We start from the raw sequence: 18848 nt of genomic DNA on the forward strand, positions 1-18848 counted from the left end.
CTGTGTTATTAACCCTCATATATCACTGTACGGTCCCCTCTCCCCTATATAATAATAATAAAACATATCAGCGTGTGCCGGGAGCTCTGTTATTCCTCCTCATATATCACTGTACTGTCCCCTCTCCCCTATATAATAATAATAATACCACATATCAGCGTGTGCCGGGAGCTGTGTTATTCCCCCTCATATATCACTGTACGGTCTCCTCTCTCCCCTATATAATAATAATACCACATATCAGCGTGTGCCGGGAGCTGTGTTATGCCCCCTCATATATCACTGTACGGTCTCCTCTCTCCTCTATATAATAATAATAATACCAACATATCAGTGTGTGCCGGGAGCTGTGTTATTCCCCCTCATATATCACTGTACGGTCTCCTCTATATAATAATAATAACACATATCAGCGTGTGCCGGGAGCTGTGTTATTCCCCCTCATATATCACTGTACGGTCCCCCTCTCCCCTATATAATAATAATACCACATATCAGTGTGTGCTGGGGGCTGTGTTATTCCCCCTCATATATCACTGTACGGTCCCCTCTCCCCCTATATAATAATAATACCACATATCAGCGTGTGCCGGGAGCTGTGTTATTCCTCCTCATATATCACTGTACGGTCCCCCTCTCCCTATATAATAATAATACCACATATCAGCGTGTGCCGGGAGCTGTGTTATTCTCCTTATATATCACTGTACGGTCCCTCTCCCCTATATAATAATAATACCACATATCAGGTGTGCCGGGAGCTCTGTTATTCCCCCCTCAAAATATCACTGTACGATCCCCTCTCCCCTATATAATAATAATACCACATATCAGCGTGTGCCGGGAGCTGTGTTATTCCTCCTCATATATCACTGTACGGTCCCTCTCCCCTATATAATAATAATACTACCACATATCAGCGTGTGCCGGGAGCTGCGTTATTCTCCACATATATCACTGTACGGTCCCCTCTCCCCTATATAATAATAATACCACATATCAATGTGTGCCGGGAGCTGTGTTATTCCTCCTCATATATCACTGTACGGTCCCCTCTCCCCTATATAATAATAATACCACATATCAGCGTGTGCCGGGAGCTGTGTTATTCTCCTTATATATCACTGTACGGTCCCCTCTCCCCTATATAATAATAATACCACATATCAGCGTGTGCCGGGAGCTCTGTTATTCCCCTCATATATCACTGTACGATCCCCCTCTCCCCTATATAATAATAATACCACATATCAGCTTGTGCCGGGAGCTGTGTTATTCCCCCTCATATATCACTGTACGGTCCCCTCTCCCCTATATAATTAATAATACCACATATCAGTGTGTGCCGGGAGCTGTGTTATTCCTCCTCATATATCACTGTACGGTCCCCTCTCCCCTATATAATAATAATACCACATATCAGCGTGTGCCGGGAGCTGTGTTATTCCTCCTCATATATCACTGTACGGTCCCCTCTCCCCTATATAATAATAATACCACATATCAGCGTGTGCGGGAGCTGTGTTATTCCCCATCATATATCACTGTATGGTCCCCTCTCCCCTATATAATAATAATACCACATATCAGCGTGTGCGGGAGCTGTGTTATTCCCCATCATATATCACTGTATGGTCCCCTCTCCCCTATATAATAATAATACCACATATCAGCGTATGCCGGGAGCTGTGTTAATCCCCATCATATATCACTGTATGGTCCCCTCTCCCCTATATAATAATTATACCACATATCAGTGTGTGCCGGAGCTGTGTATTCCTCCTCATATATCACTGTACGGTCCCCTCTCCCCTATATAATAATAATACCACATATCAGCGTGTGCCGGGAGCTGTGTTATTCCTCCTCATATATCACTGTACGGTCCCTTCTCCCCTATATAATAATAATACCACATATCAGCGTGTGCCGGGAGCTGTGTTATTCCCCTCATATATCACTGTACGGTCCCCTCTCCCCTATATAATAATAATAATACCACATATCAGTGTGCAGGGAGCTGTGTTATTCTCCCTCATTTATCACTGTACGGTCCCCTCTCCCCTATATAATAATAATACCACATATCAGTGTGTGCCGGGAGCTGTGTTATTCCCCCTCATATATCACTGTACGGTCCCCTCTCCCCTATATAATAATAATACCACATATCAGCGTGTGCCGGGAGCTGTGTTATTCCCCCTCATATATCACTGTACGGTCCCCTCTCCCCTATATAATAATAATACCACATATCAGTGTGCCGGGAGCTGTGTTATTCCCCATCATATATCACTGTACGGTCCCCTCTCCCCTATATAATAATAATACCACATATCAGCGTGTGCCGGGAGCTGTGTTATCCCCCTCATATATCACTGTACGGTCCCCTCTCCCCTATATAATAATAATAACACATATCAGTGTGCAGGGAGACGTTATTTTCCCTCATTTATCACTGTACGGTCCCCTCTCCCCTATATAATAATAACACCACATATCAGTGTGTGCCGGGAGTTGTGTTATTCCTCCTCATATATCACTGTACGGTCCTCTCTCCCCTATATAATAATAATACCACATATCAGTGTGTGCCGGAGCTGTGTTATTCCTCCTCATATATCACTGTACTGTCCCCTCTCCTCTATAATAATAATAATACCACATATCCCACAAGTGTGTGCCGGGAGCTGTGTTATTCCCCCTCATATATCACTGTACTGTCCCCTCTCCTCTATATAATAATAATACCACATATCAGCGTGTGCCGGGAGCTGTGTTATTCCCCCTCATATATCACTGTACGGTCCCCTCTCCTCTATATAATAATAATACCACATATCAGCGTGTGCGGGAGCTGTGTTATTCCCCATCATATATCACTGTATGGTCCCCTCTCCCTATATAATAATAATACCACATATCAGCGTGTGCCGGGAGCTGTGTTATTCCCCCTCATATATCACTGTACGGTCCCCTATCCCCTATATAATAATTATACCACATATCAGTGTGCAGGGAGCTGTGTTATTCTCCCTCATTTATCACTGTACGGTCCCCTCTCCCCTATATAATAATAATACCACATATCAGTGTGTGCCGGGAGCTGTGTTATTCCCCCTCATATATCACTGTACGGTCCCCTCTCCCCTATATAATAATAATACCACATATCAGTGTGCCGGGAGCTGTGTTATTCTCCTCATATATCACTGTACGTTCCCCTCTCCCCTATATAATAATTAATACCACATATCAGTGTGTGCCGGGAGCTGTGTTATTCCTCCTCATATATCACTGTACGGTCCCCTCTCCTCTATATAATAATAATACCACATATCAGCGTGTGCTGGGAGCTGTTGTATTCCTCCTCATATATCACTGTACGGTCCTCTCTCTCCTATATAATAATAATACCACATATCAGTGTGTGCCGGGAGCTGTGTTATTCCTCCTCATATATCACTGTACTGTCCCCTCTCCTCTATATAATAATTAATACCACATATCAGCGGTGTGCCGGGAGCTGTGTTATTCCCCCTCATATATCACTGTACTGTCCCCTCTCCCCTATATAATAATAATAATACCACATATCAGTGTGCAGGGAGCTGTGTTATTCTCCCTCATTTATCACTGTACTGTCCCCTCTCCTCTATATAATAATAATACCACATATCAGTGTGTGCCGGGAGCTGTGTTATTCCCCCTCATATATCACTGTACGGTCTCCTCTCTACTCTATATAATAATAATACCACATATCAGTGTGTGCGGGAGCTGTGTTATTCCCCCTCATATATCACTGTACGGTCCCCTCTCCCTCTATATAATAATAATACCACATATCAGTGTGTGCCGGGAGCTGTGTTATCCTCCTCATATATCACTGTACTGTCCCCTCTCCCCTATATAATAATAATACCACATATCAGCGTGTGCCGGGAGCTGTGTTATTCCCCCTCATATATCACTGTATGGTCCCCTCTCCCTATATAATAATAATACCACATATCACCCGTGTGCCGGGAGCTGTGTTATTACTCCTCATATATCACTGTACGGTCCCCTCTCCCCTATATAATAATAATACCACATATCAGTGTGCTGGGAGCTGTGTTATTCCCCCTCATATATCACTGTACGGTCCCCTCTCCCCTATATAATAATAATACCCACATATCAGTGTGCTGGGAGCTGTGTTATTAACCCTCATATATCACTGTACGGTCCCCTCTCCCCTGATATAATAATAATAAAACATATCAGCGTGTGCCGGGAGCTCTGTTATTCCTCCTCATATATCACTGTACTGTCCCCTCTCCCCTATATAATAATAATAATACCACATATCAGCGTGTGCCGGGAGCTGTGTTATTCCCCCTCATATATCACTGTACGGTCTCCTCTCTCCCCTATATAATAATAATACCACATATCAGCGTGTGCCGGGAGCTGTGTTATGCCCCCTCATATATCACTGTACGGTCTCCTCTCTCCTCTATATAATAATAATAATACAACATATCAGTGTGTGCCGGGAGCTGTGTTATTCCCCCTCATATATCACTGTACGGTCTCCTCCATATAATAATAATAACACATATCAGCGTGTGCCGGGAGCTGTGTTATTCCCCCTCATATATCACTGTACGGTCCCCTCTCCCCTATATAATAATAATACCACATATCAGTGTGTGCCGGGGGCTGTGTTATTCCCCCTCATATATCACTGTACGGTCCCCTCTCCCCTATATAATAATAATACCACATATCAGCGTGTGCCGGAGCTGTGTTATTCCTCCTCATATATCACTGTACGGTCCCCTCTCCCCTATATAATAATAATACCACATATCAGCGTGTGCCGGGAGCTGTGTTATTCTCCTTATATATCACTGTACGGTCCCCTCTCCCCTATATAATAATAATACCACCATATCAGCGTGTGCCGGGAGCTCTGTTATTCCCCCTCAAATATCACTGTACGATCCCCTCTCCCCTATATAATAATAATACCACATATCAGCGTGTGCCGGGAGCTGTGTTATTCCTCCTCATATATCACTGTACGGTCCCCCTCTCCCTTATTTAATAATAATACTACCACATATCAGCGTGTGCCGGGAGCTGCGTTATTCTCCACATATATCACTGTACGGTCCCCCTCTCCCCTATATAATAATAATACCACATATCAATGTGTGCCGGGAGCTGTGTTATTCCTCCTCATATATCACTGTACGGTCCCCTCTCCCCTATATAATAATAATACCACATATCAGCGTGTGCCGGGAGCTGTGTTATTCTCCTTATATATCACTGTACGGTCCCCTCTCCCCTATATAATAATAATACCACATATCAGCGTGTGCCGGGAGCTCTGTTATTCCCCCCTCATATATCACTGTACGATCCCCCTCTCCCCTATATAATAATAATACCACATATCAGCTTGTGCCGGAGCTGTGTTATTCCCCCTCATATATCACTGTACGGTCCCCTCTCCCCTATATAATAATAATACCACATATCAGTGTGTGCCGGGAGCTGTGTTATTCCCCCTCATATATCACTGTACGGTCCCCTCTCCCCTATATAATAATAATACCACATATCAGTGTGTGCCGGGAGCTGTGTTATTCCCCCTCATATATCACTGTACGGTCCCCTCTCCCCTATATAATAATAATACCACATATCAGTGTGTGCCGGGAGCTGTGTTATTCCCCCTCATATATCACTGTACGGTCCCCTCTCCCCTATATAATAATAATACCACATATCAGTGTGCAGCAGCTGTGTTATTCCCCCTCATATATCACTGTACGGTCCTTTCTCCCTATATAATAATAATACCACATATCAGTGTGTGCCGGGAGCTGTGTTATTCCTCCTCATATATCACTGTACGGTCCCCTCTCCCCTATATAATAATAATACCACATATCAGCGTATGCCGGGAGCTGTGTTATCCCCATCATATATCACTGTATGGTCCCCTCTCCCCTATATAATAATAATACCACATATCAGCGTATGCCGGGAGCTGTGTTATTCCCCATCATATATCACTGTATGGTCCCCTCTCCCCTATATAATAATTATACCACATATCAGTGTGTGCCGGGAGCTGTGTATTCCTCCTCATATATCACTGTACGGTCCCCTCTCCCCTATATAATAATAATACCACATATCAGCGTGTGCCGGGAGCTGTGTTATTCCTCCTCATATATCACTGTACGGTCCCCTCTCCCCTATATAATAATAATACCACATATCAGCGTGTGCCGGGAGCTGTGTTATTCCCCATCATATATCACTGTATGGTCCCCTCTCCCCTATATAATAATAATACCACATATCAGCGTGTGCGGGAGCTGTGTTATTCCCCATCATATATCACTGTATGGTCCCCTCTCCCCTATATAATAATAATACCACAAATCAGCGTATGCCGGGAGCTGTGTTATTCCCCATCATATATCACTGTATGGTCCCCTCTCCCCTATATAATAATTATACCACATATCAGTGTGTGCCGGGAGCTGTGGTATTCCTCCTCATATATCACTGTACGGTCCCCTCTCCCTATATAATAATAATACCACATATCAGCGTGTGCCGGGAGCTGTGTTATTCCTCCTCATATATCACTGTACGGTCCCTTCTCCCTATATAATAATAATACCACATATCAGCGTGTGCCGGGAGCTGTGTTATTCCCCTCATATATCACTGTACGGTCCCCTCTCCCCTATATAATAATAATAATACCACATATCAGTGTGCAGGGAGCTGTGTTATTCTCCCTCATTTATCACTGTACGGTCCCCTCTCCCCTATATAATAATAATACCACATATCAGTGTGTGCCGGAGCTGTGTTATTCCCCCTCATATATCACTGTACGGTCCCCTCTCCCCTATATAATAATAATACCACATATCAGCGTGTGCCGGGAGCTGTGTTATTCCCCCTCATATATCACTGTACGGTCCCCTCTCCCCTATATAATAATAATACCACATATCAGTGTGCCGGGAGCTGTGTTATTCCCCATCATATATCACTGTACGGTCCCCTCTCCCCTATATAATAATAATACCACATATCAGCGTGTGCCGGGAGCTGTGTTATCCCCCTCATATATCACTGTACGGTCCCCTCTCCCCTATATAATAATAATAACACATATCAGTGTGCAGGGAGACGTTATTTTCCCTCATTTATCTCTGTACGGTCCCCTCTCCCCTATATAATAATAACACCACATATCAGTGTGTGCCGGGAGCTGTGTTATTCCCCCTCATATATCACTGTACGGTCCCCTCTCCTCTATATAATAATAATACCACATATCAGCGTGTGCGGGAGCTGTGTTATTCCCCATCATATATCACTGTATGGTCCCCTCTCCCTATATAATAATAATACCACATATCAGCGTGTGCCGGGAGCTGTGTTATTCCCCCTCATATATCACTGTACGGTCCCCTATCCCCTATATAATAATTATACCACATATCAGTGTGCAGGGAGCTGTGTTATTCTCCCTCATTTATCACTGTACGGTCCCCTCTCCCCTATATAATAATAATACCACATATCAGTGTGTGCCGGGAGCTGTGTTATTCCCCCCTCATATATCACTGTACGGTCCCCTCTCCCCTATATAATAATAATACCACATATCAGTGTGCCGGGAGCTGTGTTATTCTCCTCATATATCACTGTACGTTCCCCTCTCCCCTATATAATAATAATACCCACACATATCAGTGTGTGCCGGGAGCTGTGTTATTCCTCCTCATATATCACTGTACGGTCCCCTCTCCTCTATATAATAATAATACCACATATCAGCGTGTGCTGGGAGCTGTGTTATTCCTCCTCATATATCACTGTACGGTCCTCTCTCTCCTATATAATAATAATACCACATAATCAGTGTGTGCCGGGAGCTGTGTTATTCCTCCTCATATATCACTGTACTGTCCCCTCTCCTCTATATAATAATAATACCACATATCAGCGTGTGCCGGGAGCTGTGTTATTCCCCCTCATATATCACTGTACTGTCCCCTCTCCCCTATATAATAATAACACCACATATCAGCGTGTGCCGGGAGCTGTTATTCCCCCTCATATATCACTGTACGGTCCCCCTCTCTCCTATATAATAATAATACCACATATCAGTGTGTGCCGGGAGCTGTGTTATTCCCCCCTCTTATATCACTGTACGGCCCCTCTCCCCTATATAATAATAATAATACCAAATATCAGTGTGTGCCGGGGGCTGTGTTATTCCCCCTCATATATCACTGTACGGTCCCCTCTCTCCTATATAATAATAATACCACATATCAGTGTGTGCCTGGAGCTGTGTTATTCCTCCTCATATATCACTGTACGGTCCCCTCTCCTCTATATAATAATAATACCACATATCAGTGTGTGCCGGGAGCTGTGTTATTCCCCCTCATATATCACTGTACGGTCCCCTCTCTCCTATATAATAATAATACCACATATCAGTGTGTGCCTGGAGCTGTGTTATTCCTCCTCATATATCACTGTACGGTCCCCTCTCCCCTATATAATAATAATACCACAATATCAGCGTGTGCCGGGAGCTGAGTTATTCCCCCTCATATATCACTGTACGGTCCCCTCTCCCCTATATAATAATAATACCACATATCACTGTGTGTGCCGGGAGCTGTGTTATTCCTCCTCATATATCACTGTACTGTCCCCTCTCCCTATATAATAATAATACCACATATCAGCGTGTGCCGGGAGCTGAGTTATTCCCCCTCATATATCACTGTACGGTCCCCTCTCCCCTATATAATAATAATACCACATATCAGTGTGTGCCGGGAGCTGTGTTATTCCTCCTCATATATCACTGTAACGGTCCCCTCTCCCGTATATAATAATAATACCACATATCAGCGTGTGCCGGGAGCTGTGTTATTCCCCCTCATATATCACTGTACGGTCCCCTCTCCCCTATATAATAATAATACCACATATCAGTGTGCCGGGAGCTGTGTTATTCCCCATCATATATCTACTGTACGGTCCCCTCTCCCCTATATAATAATAATACCACATATCAGCGTGTGCCGGGAGCTGTGTTATTCCCCCTCATATATCACTGTACGGTCCCCTCTCCCCTATATAATAATAATACCACATATCAGTGTGCCGGGAGCTGTGTTATTCCCCATCATATATCACTGTACGGTCCCCTCTCCCCTATATAATAATAATACCACATATCAGCGTGTGCCGGTAAGCTGTGTTATCCCCCTCATATATCACTGTACGGTCCCTCTCCCCCTATATAATAATAATACCACATATCAGTGTGTGCCGGGAGCTGTGTTATTCCTCCTCATATATCACTGTACGGTCCCCTCTCCCCTATATAATAATAATACCACATATCAGCGTGTGCCGGGAGCTGTGTTATCCCCCTCATATATCACTGTACGGTCCCCTCTCCCCTATATAATAATAATACCACATATCAGTGTGTGCCGGGAGCTGTGGTATTCCTCCTCATATATCACTGTACTGTCCCCTCTCCCTATATAATAATAATACCACATATCAGCGTGTGCCGGGAGCTGTGTTATTCCTCCTCATATATCACTGTACGGTCCCCTCTCCCCTATATAATAATAATAACCACATATCAGCGTGTGCCGGAGCTGTGTTATTCCCCATCATATATCACTGTATGGTCCCCTCTCCCCTATATAATAATAATACCACATATCAGCGTGTGCGGGAGCTGTGTTATTCCCCATCATATATCACTGTATGGTCCCCTCTCCCCTATATAATAATAATACCACATATCAGCGTATGCCGGGAGCTGTGTTATTCCCCATCATATATCACTGTATGGTCCCCTCTCCCCTATATAATAATTATACCACATATCAGTGTGTGCCGGGAGCTGTGGTATTCCTCCTCATATATCACTGTACGGTCCCCTCTCCCCTATATAATAATAATACCACATATCAGCGTGTGCCGGGAGCTGTGTTATTCCCCATCATATATCACTGTATGGTCCCCTCTCCCCTATATAATAATTATACCACATATCAGTGTGTGCCGGGAGCTGTGGTATTCCTCCCTCATAATATCACTGTACGGTCCCCTCTCCCCTATATAATAATAATACCACATATCAGCGTGTGCCGGGAGCTGTGTTATTCCTCCTCATATATCACTGTACGGTCCCTTCTCCCCCTATATAATAATAATACCACATATCAGCGTGTGCCGGGAGCTGTGTTATTCCCCTCATATATCACTGTACGGTCCCCTCTCCCCTATATAATAATAATAATACCACATATCAGTGTGCAGGGAGCTGTGTTATTCTCCCTCATTTATCACTGTACGGTCCCCTCTCCCCTATATAATAATAATACCACATATCAGTGTGTGCCGGGAGCTGTGTTATTCCCCCTCATATATCACTGTACGGTCCCCTCTCCCCTATATAATAATAATACCACATATCAGCGTGTGCCGGGAGCTGTGTTATTCCCCCTCATATATCACTGTACGGTCCCCTCTCCCCTATATAATAATAATACCACATATCAGTGTGCCGGGAGCTGTGTTATTCCCCATCATATATCACTGTACGGTCCCCTCTCCCCTATATAATAATAATACCACATATCAGCGTGTGCCGGGAGCTGTGTTATCCCCCTCATATATCACTGTACGGTCCCCTCTCCCCTATATAATAATAATAACACATATCAGTGTGCAGGGAGACGTTATTTTCCCTCATTTATCACTGTACGGTCCCCTCTCCCCTATATAATAATAAACACCACATATCAGTGTGTGCCGGGAGCTGTGTTATTCCCCCTCATATATCACTGTACGGTCCCCTCTCCTCTATAGAATAATAATACCACATATCAGCGTGTGCGGGAGCTGTGTTATTCCCCATCATATATCACTGTATGGTCCCCTCTCCCTATATAATAATAATACCACATATCAGCGTGTGCCGGGAGCTGTGTTATTCCCCCTCATATATCACTGTACGGTCCCCTATCCCCTATATAATAATTATACCACATATCAGTGTGCAGGGAGCTGTGTTATTCTCCCCTCATTTATCACTGTACGGTCCCCTCTCCCCTATATAATAATAATACCACATATCAGTGTGTGCCGGGAGCTGTGTTATTCCCCCTCATATATCACTGTACGGTCCCCTCTCCCCTATATAATAATAATACCACATATCAGTGTGCCGGGAGCTGTGTTATTCTCCTCATATATCACTGTACGTTCCCCTCTCCCCTATATAATAATAATACCACATATCAGTGTGTGCCGGGAGCTGTGTTATTCCTCCTCATATATCACTGTACGGTCCCTCTCCTCTATATAATAATAATACCACATATCAGCGTGTGCTGGGAGCTGTGTTATTCCTCCTCATATATCACTGTACTGTCCCCTCTCCTCTATATAATAATAATACCACATATCAGCGTGTGCCGGGAGCTGTGTTATTCCCCCTCATATATCACTGTACTGTCCCCTCTCCCCTATATAATAATAATAATACCACATATCAGTGTGCAGGGAGCTGTGTTATTCTCCCCTCATTTATCACTGTACTGTCCCCTCTCCTCTATATAATAATAATACCACATATCAGTGTGTGCCGGAGCTGTGTTATTCCCCCTCATATATCACTGTACGGTCTCCTCTCTACTCTATATAATAATAATACCACATATCAGTGTGTGCGGGAGCTGTGTTATTCCCCCTCATATATCACTGTACGGTCCCCTCTCCTCTATATAATAATAATACCACATATCAGTGTGTGCCGGGAGCTGTGTTATTCCTCCTCATATATCACTGTACTGTCCCCTCTCCCCTATATAATAATAATACCACATATCAGCGTGTGCCGGGAGCTGTGTTATTCCCCCTCATATATCACTGTACGATCCCCCTCTCCCCTATATAATAATAATACCACATATCAGCTTGTGCCGGGAGCTGTGTTATTCCCCCTCATATATCACTGTACGGTCCCCTCTCCCCTATATAATAATAATACCACATATCAGTGTGTGCCGGGAGCTGTGTTATTCCCCCTCATATATCACTGTACGGTCCCCTCTCCCCTATATAATAATAATACCACATATCAGTGTGTGCCGGAGCTGTGTTATTCCCCCTCATATATCACTGTACGGTCCCCTCTCCCCTATATAATAATAATACCACATATCAGTGTGTGCCGGGAGCTGTGTTATTCCCCCTCATATATCACTGTACGGTCCCCTCTCCCCTATATAATAATAATACCACATATCAGTGTGCCAGCAGCTGTGTTATTCCCCCTCATATATCACTGTACGTCCTTTCTCCCCTATATAATAATAATACCACATATCAGAGTGTGCCGGGAGCTGTGTTATTCTCCTCATATATCACTGTACGGTCCCCTCTCCCCTATATAATAATAATACCACATATCAGCGTGTGCCGGGAGCTGTGTTATTCCCCATCATATATCACTGTATGGGTCCCCTCTCCCCTATATAATAATAATACCACATATCAGCGTGTGCGGGAGCTGTGTTATTCCCCATCATATATCACTGTATGGTCCCCCTCTCCCCTATATAATAATAATACCACATATCAGCGTATGCCGGGAGCTGTGTTATTCCCCATCATATATCACTGTATGGTCCCCTCTCCCCTATATAATAATTATACCACATATCAGTGTGTGCCGGGAGCTGTGGTATTCCCCCTCATATATCACTGTACGGTCCCCTCTCCCCTATATAATAATAATACCACATATCAGCGTGTGCCGGGAGCTGTGTTATTCCTCCTCATATATCACTGTTACGGTCCCTTCTCCCCTATATAATAATAATACCACATATCAGCGTGTGCCGGGAGCTGTGTTATTCCCCTCATATATCACTGTACGGTCCCCTCTCCCCTATATAATAATAATAATACCACATATCAGTGTGCAGGGAGCTGTGTTATTCTCCCTCATTTATCACTGTACGGTCCCCTCTCCCCTATATAATAATAATACCACATATCAGTGTGTGCCGGGAGCTGTGTTATTCCCCCTCATATATCACTGTACGGTCCCCTCTCCCCTATATAATAATAATACCACATATCAGCGTGTGCCGGGAGCTGTGTTATTCCCCCTCATATATCACTGTACGGTCCCCTCTCCCCTATATAATAATAATACCACATATCAGTGTGCCGGGAGCTGTGTTATTCCCCATCATATATCACTGTACGGTCCCCTCTCCCCTATATAATAATAATACCACATATCAGCGTGTGCCGGGAGCTGTGTTATCCCCCTCATATATCACTGTACGGTCCCCTCTCCCCTATATAATAATAATAACACATATCAGTGTGCAGGGAGACGTTATTTTCCCTCATTTATCACTGTACGGTCCCCTCTCCCCTATATAATAATAACACCACATATCAGTGTGTGCCGGGAGCTGTGTTATTCCCCCTCATATATCACTGTACGGTCCCCTCTCCTCTATATAATAATAATACCACATATCAGCGTGTGCGGGAGCTGTGTTATTCCCCATCATATATCACTGTATGGTCCCCCTCTCCCTATATAATAATAATACCACATATCAGCGTGTGCCGGGAGCTGTGTTATTCCCCCTCATATATCACTGTACGGTCCCCTATCCCCTATATAATAATTATACCACATATCAGTGTGCAGGGAGCTGTGTTATTCTCCCTCATTTATCACTGTACGGTCCCTCTCCCCTATATAATAATAATACCACATATCAGTGTGTGCCGGGAGCTGTGTTATTCCCCCTCATATATCACTGTACGGTCCCCTCTCCCCTATATAATAATAATACCACATATCAGTGTGCCGGGAGCTGTGTTATTCTCCTCATATATCACTGTACGTTCCCCTCTCCCCTATATAATAATAATACCACATATCAGTGTGTGCCGGGAGCTGTGTTATTCCTCCTCATATATCACTGTACGGTCCCCTCTCCTCTATATAATAATAATACCACATATCAGCGTGTGCTGGGAGCTGTGTTATTCCTCCTCATATATCACTGTACGGTCCTCTCTCTCCTATATAATAATAATACCACATATCAGTGTGTGCCGGGAGCTGTGTTATTCCTCCTCATATATCACTGTACTGTCCCCTCTCCTCTATATAATAATAATACCACATATCAGCGTGTGCCGGGAGCTGTGTTATTCCCCCTCATATATCACTGTACTGTCCCCTCTCCCCTATATAATAATAACACCACATATCAGCGTGTGCCGGGAGCTGTGTTATTCCCCCTCATATATCACTGTACGGTCCCCTCTCTCCTATATAATAATAATACCACATATCAGTGTGTGCCGGGAGCTGTGTTATTCCCCCTCTTATATCACTGTACGGCCCCTCTCCCCTATATAATAATAATAATACCAAATATCAGTGTGTGCCGGGGGCTGTGTTATTCCCCCTCATATATCACTGTACGGTCCCCTCTCTCCTATATAATAATAATACCACATATCAGTGTGTGCCTGGAGCTGTGTTATTCCTCCTCATATATCACTGTACGGTCCCCTCTCCTCTATATAATAATAATACCACATATCAGTGTGTGCCGGGAGCTGTGTTATTCCCCCTCATATATCACTGTACGGTCCCCTCTCTCCTATATAATAATAATACCACATATCAGTGTGTGCCTGGAGCTGTGTTATTCCTCCTCATATATCACTGTACGGTCCCCTCTCCCCTATATAATAATAATACCACATATCAGCGTGTGCCGGGAGCTGAGTTATTCCCCATCATATATCACTGTACGGTCCCCTCTCCCCTATATAATAATAATACCACATATCACTGTGTGTGCCGGGAGCTGTGTTATTCCTCCTCATATATCACTGTACTGTCCCCTCTCCCTATATAATAATAATACCACATATCAGCGTGTGCCGGGAGCTGAGTTATTCCCCCTCATATATCACTGTACGGTCCCCTCTCCCCTATATAATAATAATACCACATATCAGTGTGTGCCGGGAGCTGTGTTATTCCTCCTCATATATCACTGTACGGTCCCCTCTCCCGTATATAATAATAATACCACATATCAGCGTGTGCCGGAGCTGTGTTATTCCCCCTCATATATCACTGTACGGTCCCCTCTCCCCTATATAATAATAATACCACATATCAGTGTGCCGGGAGCTGTGTTATTCCCCATCATATATCACTGTACGGTCCCCTCTCCCCTATATAATAATAATACCACATATCAGCGTGTGCCGGGAGCTGTGTTATTCCCCCTCATATATCACTGTACGGTCCCCTCTCCCCTATATAATAATAATACCACATATCAGTGTGCCGGGAGCTGTGTTATTCCCCATCATATATCACTGTACGGTCCCCTCTCCCCTATATAATAATAATACCACATATCAGCGTGTGCCGGTAGCTGTGTTATCCCCCTCATATATCACTGTACGGTCCCCTCTCCCCTATATAATAATAATACCACATATCAGTGTGTGCCGGGAGCTGTGTTATTCCTCCTCATATATCACTGTACGGTCCCCCTCTCCCTATATAATAATAATACCCACATATCAGCGTGTGCCGGGAGCTGTGTTATCCCCCTCATATATCACTGTACGGTCCCCCTCTCCCCTATATAATAATAATACCACATATCAGTGTGTGCCGGGAGCTGTGGTATTCCTCCTCATATATCACTGTACGGTCCCCTCTCCCCTATATAATAATAATACCACATATCAGCGTGTGCCGGGAGCTGTGTTATTCCTCCTCATATATCACTGTACGGTCCCCTCTCCCCTATATAATAATAATACCACATATCAGCGTGTGCCGGAGCTGTGTTATTCCCCATCATATATCACTGTATGGTCCCCTCTCCCCTATATAATAATAATACCACATATCAGCGTGTGCGGGAGCTGTGTTATTCCCCATCATATATCACTGTATGGTCCCCTCTCCCCTATATAATAATAATACCACATATCAGCGTATGCCGGGAGCTGTGTTATTCCCCATCATATATCACTGTATGGTCCCCTCTCCCCTATATAATAATTATACCACATATCAGTGTGTGCCGGGAGCTGTGGTATTCCTCCTCATATATCACTGTACGGTCCCCTCTCCCCTATATAATAATAATACCACATATCAGCGTGTGCCGGGAGCTGTGTTATTCCCCATCATATATCACTGTATGGTCCCCTCTCCCCTATATAATAATTATACCACATATCAGTGTGTGCCGGGAGCTGTGGTATTCCTCCTCATATATCACTGTACGGTCCCCTCTCCCCTATATAATAATAATACCACATATCAGCGTGTGCCGGGAGCTGTGTTATTCCTCCTCATATATCACTGTACGGTCCCTTCTCCCCTATATAATAATACCACATATCAGCGTGTGCCGGGAGCTGTGTTATTCCCTCATATATCACTGTACGGTCCCCTCTCCCCTATATAATAATAATAATACCACATATCAGTGTGCAGGGAGCTGTGTTATTCTCCCTCATTTATCACTGTACGGTCCCCCTCTCCCCTATATAATAATAATACCACATATCAGTGTGTGCCGGGAGCTGTGTTATTCCCCCTCATATATCACTGTACGGTCCCCTCTCCCCCTATATAATAATAATACCTCATATAAGCGTGTGCCGGGAGCTGTGTTATTCCCCCTCATATATCACTGTACGGTCCCCTCTCCCCTATATAATAATAATACCACATATCAGTGTGCCGGGAGCTGTGTTATTCCCCATCATATATCACTGTACGGTCCCCTCTCCCCTATATAATAATAATACCACATATCAGCGTGTGCCGGGAGCTGTGTTATCCCCCTCATATATCACTGTACGGTCCCCCTCTCCCCTATATAATAATAATAACACATATCAGTGTGCAGGGAGACGTTATTTTCCCTCATTTATCACTGTACGGTCCCCCTCTCCCCTATATAATAATAACACCACATATCAGTGTGTGCCGGGAGCTGTGTTATTCCCCCTCATATATCACTGTACGGTCCCCTCTCCTCTATAGAATAATAATACCACATATCAGCGTGTGCGGGAGCTGTGTTATTCCCCATCATATATCACTGTATGGTCCCCTCTCCCTATATAATAATAATACCACATATCAGCGTGTGCCTGGAGCTGTGTTATTCCCCCTCATATATCACTGTACGGTCCCCTCTCCCCTATATAATAATAATACCACATATCAGTGTGCCGGGAGCTGTGTTATTCCCCATCATATATCACTGTACGGTCCCCTCTCCCCTATATAATAATAATACCACATATCAGCGTGTGCCGGGAGCTGTGTTATCCCCCTCATATATCACTGTACGGTCCCCTCTCCCCTATATAATAATAATAACACATATCAGTGTGCAGGGAGACGTTATTTTCCCTCATTTATCACTGTACGGTCCCCTCTCCCCTATATAATAATAACACCACATATCAGTGTGTGCCGGGAGCTGTGTTATTCCCCCTCATATATCACTGTACGGTCCCCTATCCCCTATATAATAATTATACCACATATCAGTGTGCAGGGAGCTGTGTTATTCTCCCTCATTTATCACTGTACGGTCCCCTCTCCCCCTATATAATAATAATACCACATATCAGTGTGTGCCGGGAGCTGTGTTATTCCCCCTCATATATCACTGTACGGTCCCCTCTCCCCTATATAATAATAATACCACATATCAGTGTGCGGGAGCTGTGTTATTCTCCTCATATATCACTGTACGTTCCCCTCTCCCCTATATAATAATAATACCACATATCAGTGTGTGCCGGGAGCTGTGTTATTCCTCCTCATATATCACTGTACGGTCCCCTCTCCTCTATATAATAATAATACCACATATCAGCGTGTGCTGGGAGCTGTGTTATTCCTCCTCATATATCACTGTACTGTCCCCTCTCCTCTATATAATAATAATACCACATATCAGCGTGTGGCCGGGAGCTGTGTTATTCCCCCTCATATATCACTGTACTGTCCCCTCTCCCCTATATAATAATAATAATACCACATATCAGTGTGCAGGGAGCTGTGTTATTCTCCCTCATTTATCACTGTACTGTCCCCTCTCCTCTATATAATAATAATACCACATATCAGTGTGTGCCGGGAGCTGTGTTATTCCCCCTCATATATCACTGTACGGTCTCCTCTCTACTCTATATAATAATAATACCACATATCAGTGTGTGCGGGAGCTGTGTTATTCCCCCTCATATATCACTGTACGGTCCCCTCTCCTCTATATAATAATAATACCACATATCAGTGTGTGCCGGGAGCTGTGTTATTCCTCCTCATATATCACTGTACTGTCCCCTCTCCCCTATATAATAATAATACCACATATCAGCGTGTGCCGGGAGCTGTGTTATTCCCCCTCATATATCACTGTATGGTCCCCTCTCCCCTATATAATAATAATACCACATATCACCGTGTGCCGGGAGCTGTGTTATTACTCCTCATATATCACTGTACGGTCCCCTCTCCCCTATATAATAATAATACCACATATCAGTGTGCTGGGAGCTGTGTTATTCCCCCTCATATATCACTGTACGGTCCCCTCTCCCCCTATATAATAATAATACCACATATCAGTGTGCTGGGAGCTGTGTTATTA

At 44.0% G+C, this 18848-nt stretch overlaps 1 protein-coding gene across 1 annotated transcript in view; it reads right to left on the reverse strand.

Moving 5' to 3' along the window:
- LOC134983565 (lactase/phlorizin hydrolase-like) overlaps positions 1-18848 on the reverse strand; it is a 744668-nt gene that overhangs the window by 27007 nt on the left and 698813 nt on the right. The window lies entirely within an intron of this gene.

This window comes from Pseudophryne corroboree (genome assembly GCF_028390025.1).
Source record: "Pseudophryne corroboree isolate aPseCor3 chromosome 3 unlocalized genomic scaffold, aPseCor3.hap2 SUPER_3_unloc_18, whole genome shotgun sequence".
NCBI lineage: Eukaryota > Metazoa > Chordata > Amphibia > Anura > Myobatrachidae > Pseudophryne > Pseudophryne corroboree.